Source organism: Trachurus japonicus, chromosome 4 (assembly GCF_045865225.1).
Source record: "Trachurus japonicus isolate A0001 chromosome 4, Traja_1.0".
NCBI lineage: Eukaryota > Metazoa > Chordata > Actinopteri > Carangiformes > Carangidae > Trachurus > Trachurus japonicus.
The window spans coordinates 32,771,450-32,781,933 of NC_140910.1; the positions used below are offsets into that span (position 1 = coordinate 32,771,450).

A 10,484-nucleotide genomic window follows, 5' to 3' on the forward strand; every position below is an offset into this window, starting at 1 on the left:
GATAGACGGGTGAGGGGCCAAGGGGAGATTACGTGTATTTAGACGATCCCCACCGAGGGAGGACGTAGTTTTCTGTGTACAACATCTTCATTTTTCAACAAATTAAACAAAAATTGTTGGCACTCTTACCTCTTGCACATTTTTTGTTTATCGCTAACTTTATCTGAGTTACTGGTTCCGGCAAACCGAGCGGGCAGCTATGCTCGGGGTCCGACATGTATGACGTCATCGTAGTTATTGTCCAATGACACGCCTCGAAATTTCCCGGGGGTTTAACTTTTTTTTCTTTGTTTGCCGGTTACCATGGATCTATTGTTTAACTGCTGTCAAGTACCGGCATCGGAGTACAGTACATCAATACTTCACACACACACACTACTACTGCTGCTAATATAACACGGATTTTGCGTATCAATCACTTTGAGAGCAGGTAAAATTAACAAATTAACGGCCCTAAAGTTCGCTAAGTTTGATGAAAGGAGGATAATGTAGGATAGCTGTCATCCCATCTTTTGAAAACTTCAGTCTTCTGTAACAGTGATGTCCTCAAAATGTCATTGTGAATTTTGCACATAATAAATATGAACAATTTCCAACATCTGAAGTCCAGTGAGTTTTCTTTCCACCTGTCAATCCTCTGACAAAAATTATGAGCATAACGTCACAAAAATTAGCCACTACATCTCTCTTGTTAAAACTACGTTTGCTAGCAAACACCACAACAATGGAGTGCTGTATGCATGTTTTTGAAAAAGATGGTCCTGTAACCCCGTTTACAGACACAGGATGGAAGAAATTTATTACTGCTGTGTTTCTTTGGAAAGACCTTGGTACCAGAGAGAGTACTGTGGCAGAAGAGGCAGTGCTGAGATTTAAACTTACAACCCAGGTTTGTTGTCATACTATATAGTAGTTAGCTAGTAGGCTAGTTATATGGATGGCTTTGGCCAAGAGACTGAAAATGGAAATAAACATTGACTATTATTATTATTATTATGTGTGTGCCTTCATTATCTGTCCTTTTAAATAACTTAACTGTGAACCTCAAACTTCAGGAACCTGCTGCTATTCCAGCTAACTGTGGCTACCACAGAGACTGCTACAGCCACTTCACCAACATCACAAACATAAAACGAGCCCAGAGAAGATTTGAAAAGGCACCTTTATTTCACAAGGAGGCAGAAAAAGAGGGTAGGTGTCCAATAAGAAAAGAATAGTCATGTCAATGTGAATCTTGAACTTCAGCTGTGAATCTGTGAAGAAAAACAATATGAAAACACAATTAGAGGGAATAAAGAGGGAATATACGCACACTGGATTAAAGCCCCCATTTATTGGATACTTGCCTGCAACGTTTCAACCGGATGTGGTCTTCCTCAGGCAACTAGAGAAAAAAAAAATGTTACCAATCTTACACATACAAAAGATTTCCCACCTCAGATCATTTACTATATTGAAAGTCAGTCATTTTGTTTCTTTGTTTTTGCCAATAAAAATGGTAAACAATGAAAAAAAGAATTTTAGAATTTAGTATTTTTGATAAGAACTGACTGAGGTTGATTGAAAGATTTGCACAAAAAAGTTGATATATACACACACATACGTATGGCCTATTTTTAGAGTAGCTGATGTTTTGTCCCCAACTGTAAATTAAAGAGTTTTTTGGAAGTGTGACTGAGGGTCAAAATAATAGTTGTGGTGCCAGTAACCTGACATCTTTAAAGGGATAGTTCAACATTTTGGCAAATTGGCCCATTGCCATAATCCCAGTCATAGCAGTAGGTTCGTTACCTTTATTTGTCGGTGTAAGCTATTTTTAGAACGGCGGAGCAGAGCAGCAGGCTGCTCAGAGCTACGCTATGGAGGCTAAAGGAATTTCTTGGTTTCCCTCATCAAACTCATCAAATACAAAATCCCAAAACTCCAAAACGCTTTCGTGGACAAGTTGTGACCTGCACAGTCACCATGCTATGGGATAATAATGGAACGTTACGAAACAGAGCCGTTTTCAAGGTGAATGCAGAGTCTGCTTGCTGAAAAACTGTCGCTGGACGCAACGCGCATCAGCGGTTTTGCATGAATTTACCTCTTAAACTAGAGGTCGACCGATAGTGGATTTTTAAATTCCGATATAATAACGATAGTTTGGAGCAGGAAAAAGCCGATAGCCGATTAATCGGCCGATAACCCCCCCCCCCCACGAAAAAAAAAAATTATATATAAATTTTTTTTTTTTTAATTTTTTTTTTTTTATATAATAATATATAGCTATTAGCTAGTGTAAAACTAAAGGATGTGGGACACTGAATCATCCCTGGACCCTGTGGGTGACGAACAGCCGAACTCCACACGTGAGTTTGTTTACATCAGAACAGCTGTAGTGACGTGACGCTGCAGGAGAGGAGACTGTAACTAAACAGGACGTTAGCTCGTGGTGTGGTTACGCCGTACATTAACAGGTGACTGTTTCACTACAATTAGCCTACTGTGTGGAAAACCCATAGGCTGTAAAAAGAAAAACCACGCTGTAATGATCGTGATCGAGTTGGACGAGTGTGTTTGGAGCTGACGGGAGGAGAGAAAAAAGAGAGCGAGACGCACGTAGCGGCCGTGATATGACGACCCCGTCCCCGCTGAGGAGGAACTCGGCTGTTATGGAACAGGACCTAAACCAAGTCGAGTAGAGCCCATAGAGCCCAACGTTGTAGTGTAAAGAGCCATTATTGTGCGTCTGCCCCAACTCTGCGGCGCTCTCTCTTCCTCCTTCCCGTCTCTCTCTAGCTGTCCTTTCAAAATAAAAGCACAAAAAGCCGGAGGGGAAAAAAAAAAAAAAACACTGACTCGTGAGCTGGTGGCGGTGAGATATTTAGCGTGGCAGCCGCCACCACATTATCTATGCAGGAACCCTTATATGATTAAGAGAAAATACTACAGTGTTTCTCATTAAATAACAAGAGAGTTTCGTTCCAGTCAGCCCCTCCACCTGCCGCCTCTCTCTTACTGCGGTCGCACCGCACCTACAGTACCCTCACCTGGGTCACTTCTCTGCTGCTGCCGCTGCACACGCCCTGTCTCTCTCTCTCCCCTGCTCTGTGTGTGTGTGAAGAGCAGCCCCGCCCCTCAGTGATCAGAGAGACAGACAGCGGCAGGGAAGAAGCAGTTTATGGCGCTGTGGAAAAAACTGCAGCCATCGGCCCCTATCGGAGCCAAGTTCCGCTGATTCCGATTCCAAAACGATTAATCGGTCGACCTCTATCTTAAACGGCTCCGTCTCGTAACGTTCCGTTATTCTCTCATAGCGTGGTGAATGTGCAGGTCACAACTTGTCCACGAAAGCGTTTTGGAGTTTTGGGATTTTGTATTTGATGAGTTTGATGAGGGAAACCAAGAAAGCCTCCATAGCGTAGCTCTGAGCAGCCTGCTGCTTCGCTCCGCTGTTCTAAAAATAGCTTACACCGACAAATAAAGGTAACGAACCTACTGTTATGACTATAGAGATTATGGCAATGGGCCAATTTGCCAAAATGTTGAACTATCCCTTTAATCTGTTATAATGTAATGGAAGTTAGGCCTAAATGTGTTGTCTGCTTCTTGCCTTTTAGTGCCAGATGTAGAAAAAGAAGCAGAGGATGGCGAGGGAACTGCAGCGAAGACCCGGGCTCTGAGGTCACACACCTCTGACCTCTGCACATCCAAGCGGGCACCACACCTTCTGCCAGTTCAGTGCATTATCTGCAAACATGACAAATACAAACACCAATCGTACACCCGGAAAAGAATTAAAGAAAAACTAATGCAATGTGAAACACTCACAGCCGGGAAATTGCTTCTTGCAGCTGAGGGCAGGAAAGACGAGCGTCTGCTTCTTCACATTCGGGACAGGGACTTGGTAGCCAGTGAGGCAAGGTATCACTTTACCTGCTTCCGGGACTACACCAGGTATCTTTCTAAAAAACCAAAAGAGACAGAGAGCAACCTGAGCAACCTGTATGAAAATGCGTACAAGCACTTCTGTGCGACAGTGATTGAGGAGAGACTGTTAAGAGGAAGAGAGGTGCTACGACTCTCTAGGCTTACTATGCTTTTTAAAGACATTGTTAGACAAAGGGAAGGACTTACCATGTCATCTTACAAGGCACATTCTCTGAAGGCCAGACTTCAGAAGTCACATCCTTTCTTAAAATTTCAGAAAGCATCAACAACATACTTTGTATATGTTGATGATCTGACAGCTGAGGAGATCCTTCAGGAAGTTGCTGCCTCCTCCTCTTCCTCCTCCTCCTCTTCCTCATCCTCCTCATCTGACAGTGAATCTGAGGGCAATGATGCAGACACACCAGGGTCAAGTCACACAAAACATAATACAGGCAACTTCACAAAAGATAGTTCTCGGCTATTATATCATGCAGCTCTCACACTCAAAGATATAATTCGAAACACAGCAAAAAGTTCACCAAAGCTCCCTTGGCCTCCAACAGCAAAGGACCTGACACTTGAGAGTGCCCTAAATATGGTACCAGATCAACTTTTTAACTTTGTCGCCTGGACATGTGGAATTTCAATGGAACCGTCAGACAGTGAGCGTGTTGAGGTGATGTTGGAAGACAGAAGGAAGATAGTCTCGACGTGTCAGGACATCATTACGTTGAGCACCAAAGGACGGTGGCTCATGCCAAAACAGTGCTCTCTGGCAATGGCAGTCCGGCACATGACTGGCTCAGCACAGCTCATAGGCCTGCTGAATGGTCTTGGCCACAGCTCATCCAACTCCCATGTCCTTGAGCACGATACAGCTCTGGCTCACCTGCAGATAGAAAGAGGAGACATTTATGTCCCAGAAAACATAAGTGCTGGAGTTCCTGCCACACTTGTCTGGGACAATAATGACTTTGGAGAGGAGACACTTTCTGGCAAAGGAACCACACACAACACAAATGGCATAATTATCCAGCAGGCCATGGCTGATGATTCAGCTTCTTTACCTGGGCCATCAAGACAGAGAACAAGACAGCGTTCTGTTCATCCTCCACTACCTAGTCTTGTCGCATACACAAGAGGACACAGGTCTGGTCCACAGAATTCTGCATTTAAAGTAGATTTACAGCAGAACAAATACAGAGATGCTCAAACAACTGCAAGAATAGTTGATGCTGCATTCTATCTCATGAAAATGCCTGAGTCCCAGGGGAAAATCCCTCCTGGGTGGACAGGTTTTAACATTATGTTAAAGCAAGACAAAATCCTACCCTCTACAAATGTAGGTTACTTACCGGTCATTGATGCTAGCCCAACAGATCTCAGTACTGTCCACACCATCCTGACTCACTCCATTGCTGTCGCTGACAGCCTGCAACAAAAAGAAATAGTGTTAGTCATGGATCAAGCCATATATGCCAAAGCCCAAGAGATCCGCTGGCAGACCAGTTATTACATGGAAAGACTTGTCATAAGGATGGGAGAGTTTCACACAGCCATGGCATTCCTCTCCTGCATTGGGAAGATGTTTGCTGATGCCGGCTTTCAGGATATAATAATTGAATCTGAAGTTGTAGCTGCTGGGTCCATTGATGGAGTCATCACAGGCCATCAGTACAACAGGAGCATAAGAGCGCACAAACTCCTGATGGAAGCACTCCAGAGACTGCGCTGGCAGGCATACCTTGACACCCTCACACAAGAGGATCATGCTGCAGCTCTGAAAATTGCAACAGATTTGCAACAGAAGTTTCCAAGTGATGATTTCAATGCCATGCTTACATCTGATGCATTTCTGCAGTTACTGAAAGCATATGAAGGATTTGTCAATAAAAGCTCAACCAACCAGACATTCACATTTTGGAGCACTTACATTGAAATGGTGGAAGTTCTGCTTCTATTCATCAGGGCAACCAGAGAGGGGAACTGGACTCTTCATTTGTCAACAGTGCAATCGATGCTGCCCTGGTTTTTTGCGTGCGACAAGGTGAATTACGCCAGGTATTTAACAGCATACTGGGTCGAGATGTCCAATCTGGAAGATACACATCTCACAGCACATCAGCAGCTTCTTTCAGGTGACTTTGTGGCACAAAGACATCAACAGCACGGTTTTGCTGGCACTGCATGCGATCAGGTCATTGAACAAACAGCCAATCGCGATTCAAAGACAAAAGGAGGCATCAGTGGGTTCTCTTTGAACAAAGGTGCAGTTCACAGATGGACCCTGACACAACATGAGCGGGCAGCCATCACACATGGATGTAAAGCAATGGCTGGACAGTGCCCAGTATTACATCTACATTCTGAGCTGGACAGCGCCAGAATGCAGAGGGATCACGCTGATGTGATGAGCATTACAGCCACTGTACAAAATATGGTCAATCCTTTCGACTCTTCACTGGATGGAGAGTCTCTTCATCAAATCTCCTCTGGCCAACAAGTACCAGACAGTGTTGCCAGAGATTTACTGGGGGCGAAAGAAAGAGGTATGAAAGCTCTCACTGAGTTCTGCGAGACAAGGATTGCCACGGCAAAGACATCATTCCATGACCCTATAAAGAAAATGAAAATGAAAACATTCAAAGATACTGGCCACAGTACAAGCACAAAAATCAAAGGAAAAGAAATCGCACTGAAATCACACCGAAACCTGTTTGCCAGATTAATTGTTGTGGGAAATGTCAGACAAATAAACATAAATGAAATGCTCTCTTACAGTCTGGGTCCTTTGCCGCAATCACTTGCCAACTTTGACGGCTCTCTGGTAAAGACGAACAAAGCAAAGCTGATGCACACACTGGAGGAGGACATCAGCCCACCACCAACAGTGAGGGACATTCCAGACGGCTCCGTTTGGATATGGGATGCTATGGCTCTGGTGCAGCAGCTAAAGCCACAGCCAACATTTGGCCTATATGCTGACCATGTACTGAGGACACTGGTCAACTCAGCCAAGGAAACCAAGTCAACAGAGCTCCATTTTGTGTGTGACACATACAAACACCATAGCATCAAACATGCTGAGCGAAACAGGCGAGCAGAAGAAGGCTGTCAAAAAATTAAAATATATGGCGATGATCAAAAAACACCAAAACAGTGGAGAAAATTCCTGGCATGTGGGCAAAATAAAGAAAACTTGTTGGAGTATTTCTTCCATCACTGGAGTACATCTGCAAAAAACATAATTGGAAACACGACAGTCATTATTGGGCATGGGGACAAATGTCATGCTATAAAGATGAATGGAAGCAAAAACGAACTTGAAATACTGCGGGTTCAAGACCTGGAGACAACTCAGGAGGAAGCAGACACCAGACTTTTGTTGCATGCAGCTTATGCAGCAAAATACAGCAGTGACCTGGTAATCAAGAGCCCAGACACCGATGTCTTTGTGCTGGCTCTTGGGTTCTGCAGCAAAATTGATGGTCACCTGTACTTTCACACAGTCAAAGGCAGAAATCCACATATTATTGACATCGATAGGCTTCATGCCCACCTCGGGGAAGACAAATGTGATGCACTTGTGGGTCTGCATGCATTCTCTGGATGTGACACTGTGAGCGCTATATATGGGGTGGGAAAAACCAAAGCATATAAAAAGCTAATTTCCCAGAGACAATACATCACCCTGTTTAGAGAACTAGGAACAAGTTTCTCTCCATCCCCAGAGTTCTGCAAGGCAATGGAGGCTTTCACATGTGACCTGTATGATCAGGAGTGTACGGATGTTAACAAGGCAAGAGTTAAGCTGTTCAAGTCAGGAAAGTGCTCTGAGAGAGACTTACCTCCAAACAAAGACTGCTTGGACAAGCACATCCAGCGTGCTAACTATCAGGCTGCAGTCCACAGAAGGAGCCTTGAGTGTAGGCCTGATATTCCTGCCCCTGAATGTCATGGCTGGAAGATGGCAGGAGATTTCTTAGAAGTGGATTGGATGACACTTCCCCCAGCTCCAGAGGCAATCCTTGAACTGGTGCACTGCTCTTGTAAAAAAACAAACTGTGTTAAGGGCAGGTGCACCTGCAAAATACATGAGCTGCCATGTACAAACCTGTGCCAATGCACAAACTGTGGCAATAGGTCATTTGAAGATGACTAGTGGTTCCAGGGCCAGCATGAGAGGCTAACACCCTTCATCAACCAGTACTGTGTTCAAAAAGACATGGAGAAAACGAGAGTACTGTTCATGTTAATGTTATTTGTTTCTGTAAATATGTTACTAAGCATTCTGATTTATTAACAGTTAGATATTAGAATAAAGTTAACTCACCAACAGTGTATGGTTTGAGCACCATTTCTCATTGTCTGCCATGGGAGTAGGCTATCACCTAGTGGAAATATTGTTACTCCATTAGTTGAATTCATCTTTCACATAATTGATATGGCACAAAGCTGTTTTAAATGCAACTTAAACTTAGACAGAAAGGTCCATTTTTATCTAATCAATCAATACATTATTAGCCTAACTATTAAAACATGCCATTATGCTCAACAACATTCCAGGGTGGTTTACTTCACTGTTTGAAATTGCTGACTGGGGTACACCACAGAGAACCATGTCTTTAGATCATTTAAATTCCTTCTGTTATCCTTCTCTCTGGATATAACGGTAACACCAATATAATAACCAGTAACGCTACTTATACTCACGCACCGTGAGTACGTGGCTTAACAAGCTCTTAATGACTGACGCTGGCCAGCTGCCAAATTGCCACTGACGCTGGCCAGCTGCCAAATTGCAACAGCTTAACCTCCAACAATTTGGGTTATTCACATCGTGTGACGTGAATAATGTTAATATAAACTCGATGAGAATAGTCAGTGATATTGAAATATAGATTCAGGTCTCCTACGCTTAACACGTGAAGCTCAAGCTTAATTGACTGATTGTAAGCGAGCACGAGTTGTTAACAAGAGCCAGATTAGCTAGCGGCTAACCGTTAGCGCTACTTTTACATGTAATAAATGCCGCCTCGCAAAGGTTATACAAATAAATCGCATAGCTAGCATTTTCCAAAAACATTAATACTTACCTACACACGTGTAAGCTTCTTGTTTAGCTTATAATATTTCGTGATGTGTCGCCGTCTTCACCTCTCCACCTCGCGTCCACCAGGTAAATGTTGAGATCGACAGCTGTTCCTCGCATCTACGTCTGATTGGTTGAATAACGTCACGTGATTTGCAGCGCTGCGTGCCATTGGTTCAACTGACATAGTAGACTGCGGCGTTTGCCTGCAAATTTAACGAACTTTAAACTATGATTATGAAAAAATGTGCAAGAATTACGAGTGCCAACAAGGAAAATCTGATTGAAAAAAAAAAAAACTTTAAAACATAAAAGATCCAGGTTTTCCCTCCATGGGGATCATTATTTTCAAAAACTAAAGCTGATACGGGGCCTCGGCCCACCGTCTACGATGTCTTCCAGATTGTCCCTGAGACTGTAAAGTTTGTGCCTTTTGGGCTCCAGGTCCCAGGTGAAGTGGCACTGCAGGGCCTCCAGTCTGGCCTCCAGTGTTGTTTCACTCTGAGCAGAACTGGTGGAGAACAAAAGGAAGAGTATTATTCATATCATTTCATGGAATGAAAAAGGAAGGAATGAATGCACAAGAGTAGGAAACATCAGAACAGAAATGTCATAGTAAAGATGAATGGAAGACATGAAAGAGGAAAAACTGAAGAGGAGAAAAAGTAACAATGACTGAAGGAGGAAAATACAACTTATAGATAAGTAATAATATTAGAAAAGAATAAGAAAACAAAGAAGGAATGAAATATATTTACGAGAAATTGAGTAAGAAATGTAATACAAGGGTAAAAACAGGACAGATAGAAGAAACAAGAGATTCAATATCAACAAAGGAACGAGAGGGAAGGAAATAAGGAAAGAAAGAAAGAGGAATTTACAGTATAAGAGGAAAAAGGGAAGAAGTAGAAAGGAATGATATAAAGAAAGGAGTAAAATGAAAGAAAACTGAGGAAATAAAAGGGAGAAAGAAAGGAAAATGGAAAGAAAGAAGTGGAGAAAAGGAAATATCAATGATGTCACTGAGTACAGGTACAACAAAGCAGTGACTCACCTCATCGTCCAGCTGGTCTCAATAGTTTTCTAAATGTAACCTTCGATGGTCAGCTCTTTATGTCTGTTGCTGCTTTGGGTGTAGCACCATATAATCATTAATGTTCAACTTTTATGGAATTGTAAACATCCGTATGTTGAGTCCAGAGTTTAGACTTTCGTTTCCCACTAAACGTGAGGGCGGACTTACCATTAGGCAAAACTAGGCAGTTGCCTAGGGCCCCAAGTTCCTGAGGGTCCCATAAAAATCCTCATACACTTACGGCACCATCACATCATTTATGTTTATGTGTGATTCTGGAAAAGTTTTTACCCCACAGCCATAACCACACTGAACAGTGAAGCATCCATCTGATAACAGACATTTTATTGTACTTTGGTATTAGCCCTGGCCTACAGTACACTGGTACTGATGTGTGTGTGA

At 43.0% G+C, this 10,484-nt stretch overlaps 1 pseudogene across 1 annotated transcript in view; it reads right to left on the reverse strand.

Moving 5' to 3' along the window:
* Positions 1-10,175, reverse strand: part of LOC146989290 (protein IFIT1 homolog B-like) — a 12,475-nt pseudogene extending 2,300 nt beyond the window's left edge. Inside the window, exons 1-3 of the transcript XR_015035748.1 lie at positions 10,062-10,175; positions 9,398-9,518; positions 521-529 (exon numbers count right to left, since the gene is read on the reverse strand). The product of XR_015035748.1 is annotated as a protein IFIT1 homolog B-like (transcript). The remainder of the gene's footprint in view (positions 1-520; positions 530-9,397; positions 9,519-10,061) is intronic.
* Between the last annotated feature and the right edge of the window lie 309 nt (positions 10,176-10,484).